Source organism: Zingiber officinale, chromosome 5B (genome assembly GCF_018446385.1).
Source record: "Zingiber officinale cultivar Zhangliang chromosome 5B, Zo_v1.1, whole genome shotgun sequence".
Lineage (NCBI taxonomy): Eukaryota > Viridiplantae > Streptophyta > Magnoliopsida > Zingiberales > Zingiberaceae > Zingiber > Zingiber officinale.
In genome coordinates this window covers 119346036-119349521 of record NC_055995.1, presented here as the reverse complement: position 1 = coordinate 119349521, position 3486 = coordinate 119346036, and positions in this window count along the sequence as shown.

Below are 3486 nucleotides of genomic sequence, written 5' to 3'. Positions count from 1 at the left end.
ATCGGTTAGATGGTGACCTATAAATTAGATTATTAAATTGGTTACTTTATTTATATACTTACTTTTAGTTATTATTATTGCTTTGATATTACTATATTAGTAATATATGACTTCTTATTATATTGTATTAGATTTGTGGGGTATTTCTTTATTACTTGATGATGATAATTTTTATATTTATTCACTTTAATATAGGAAACTCAAGGAATGAAAAAAAAAAACTATTAACTCATTTTCTAAGTAAAAAAACAGACATCAACAAGTCAAAGGAATTCTTCATCCAATATTGATATCAAATTCAAGTGATCAACAATCTGACAAATCTCCTATAATTGATGTTAATGTCAGTTTTCTTAAACCTGATTCAACATTGCGCACTCTGATATAGAAATATCCTGTTAATCAAAGAAAAGAAATTAGACGAGCTTATATGAAGATGGGGTCATATCAACCTATTAAGAATGAGTATCCATCGACAAAATTCAGAAGTCAAAACAACGATTCCAAAGTCATTTGTTTAAAAAATTTACTTGGTTAGAGTATTCTCCTTCAAAAGATGCTGCATTTTGCTTTCCATGCTTCTTGTTCAATCATAAGCATCTTTGTAATCCTACATTTTCAACAGCTGAATTCAAATATTGGAAGCGAGTTAATGATGGTGATAGATGACATTTTTGATGCATATAGGATGCAATACTTCACCACATAATAATGCTATGGAATATTTTAATAATTTGATGAATATATCTCGTCATATTGATAAAATGATGAATGCACAATCTTAAGAAGAAAAGCAAAAGAATAAATTACGGCTTATAGCAACTATTGAAATCATTTGATGACTCACTTTACAAGCATGCACATTTAGAGGGCATGATGAATCTCCATCTTCTAATAATCACGGAAATTTTATTGAGATGATAAAATTTATGAGAAAAATGAATGAGAATATTGGGGACATCATCCTAGAGAAAGCTAAAAAAATGCAAAGTATACTTCACTGATATTCAGAAAGATATTTGAATATTCTTGTTAATCAAGTAAGAACTAAGATTCATGAAGAAATCAGGGATGCAAAATTCTACATTTTATTGATGAAGCAAGAGATACATCTAATAAAGAGTAGATGACTATAGTACATTAAGTTTTATGGATATTGATGATTTTTTACGAGAACGATTCTTTGCCATTGTACATGTGACTGATACAACTGATGTAACACTTAAGAAAGAAGTATCTGATGCTCTTGGTTGTTATGACTTGCATATCCACAACATACGGGAATAAGGATATGATGGTGCTAGCAATATACGTAGCTCTTGGAATTGATTACAAGCTCTTTTCTTGAAAGATTGCTCAAGTGTATATTATGTACATTGTTTTGCTTATCCACTTCAACTATCATTAACTGCAACTGCTAAAAAAGAGGTATTCATTTGATTATTCTTTTTAAAATTGAATTCCATTTATAATCTCTTTAATGCATCTCCTAAACATCATGCTAAGTTACTTTCTTCTCAAAGAGTTGGAGTTGCGCATATGGTAGCTATTAGTGAACATGATACCGCTAGAGGATGTAATCAAATTAGAAATTTACTACAGCCTAGAAAGACTCGTTGGAGTTCTAATTTTGACTCAATTTATAACATGATTGATATGTATAGCTTTGTGATTACCGTGTTATAAAATATGGTATATAATGGGTCTTCTAACTCCACCTATGGTGAAGCTAGTGGTCTGTTGATAGTAATGAAGTCTTTTGATTTCATATTCATATTACACTTAATGCAAAAGATAATCGGGTTAACAAATCTACTTTGTCGAGCATTACAAGAGAAATCTTTAGATATTTTAAATGCAATGGACTATGTTTCAACTAATAAAACTATGCTTCATACTTTGAGAGAAGAAGGATTTGTTATTCTATTTAGTTATGTGAAAAAAGTTTGTGTTAAGTATGACATTGAGATACCTCATATGGAAGCTTTTTTTTTTTAATGAAACATGGAAGCTTGTTATAAATCTGCTACAAGTCATTCTTGTAGGATCGTAAAGTCACTAGAGGGGGTGAATAGTGATCTTCGAAATTGCGATTGAAAATGAGTCACGCAATAGAATAAAGAAAATAGAAAACAATGCTAACACAGATGATTTTACTTGGTTCGGAGCCTGTGATGACTTCTACTCCAAGGCCTGCGATTGTCAATTGATTTTGTTGTGCAATCACTATCAGTTCATAAATGGATTATAAATATTAAGTACAAGAACTGAAAATAAAACTTATTACCAACAAATAGAAAGGAAAATGAAGTCTCTCATTCCTCAAACTTTGGAGCAGCCTTTCGATGTCATCGGAGTCTTTTCGGAGCAGCATTTGAATATGAAAGTTGTAGTAGTTGTTGTTCTGAAGCTGCTGGTCGAAGGCCTTTATGTAGGCCCATTTTGGGCGCCTGGACCATTGCTGACATATGACAATCTCTCGTCGAAACTTCATCCGCGAAGTTTATCCACTTCCAGGCGCGTGTACCCCTTTCGGGCGCTTGGACCATTGACATGGGTTCGACCAGTCATTGTGCTCCAACTCAACTTCGGGATAACTTTTTTGGTCTGGGCGCTCGGACCAGCTTCGGACGCTTGGATCACTAGAGTGCTTGTGGCACCTGCCCGTGTGACACTGGTCTGGGTGCCCGGGCCACTTTTTGTCTCTTTTGTTCCCTGTAACAAAAAGTTAGTCCAAGCAACAAAAAAATATATTTATTGTTGGAGTGTATACTGAAAGCCTAAGCTTTTGTAAACATTTATTTTGAATAAAGAATCACATTTGGTCAAATTGTCTATATTTAGTTGTAGTTGTTCAATTAATTTATATTGTAGATAACATAGTATGTGGTGCTACATACAGAAGATGATGTTATCAGTACCTTATAAATTATAAACAGTAGTTCGCGACCAAAATGGAAAGGAACAAACCATTGGAAGGTCGTAGTGTAATTAGGAATTAGTTTATCTTGACTATATAATTACACTAGTACACTTAGAGTATATTGAGTAGGACCATTTGAGGTTGTTTCTTTTATACTGACTTTATAAAGGAACAAATACCTCAGTTATTATGGAAGTGTGTGCTCTTAATCCTGATATAATAACAAGCACATATATTTGATATTTATTTCTTTAATTTATCAATGGGTGAGATTTAGTTCGATAAATCAATAAGCTCGATAAGTTGGGAAATGATATTACTTATAGTGTGTGTTGTTGATTATATAAGGAAACTTTGTCCTAGTAATCTAGGTTGATAATGTCCCCAAGATGAGCTCATAAAGATTGTCATGTTAAACCCTGTAGGTGGACTTAGTCCGACATGACGATGAGGTTAAGTGGTACTGTTTTTGGATAAAGATATTAATTAAATGAGTTGTCAGTAACTCACTTAATTAGTGGACATTTGACATCTTAAACATAGGGAGATTAACACACTCATAA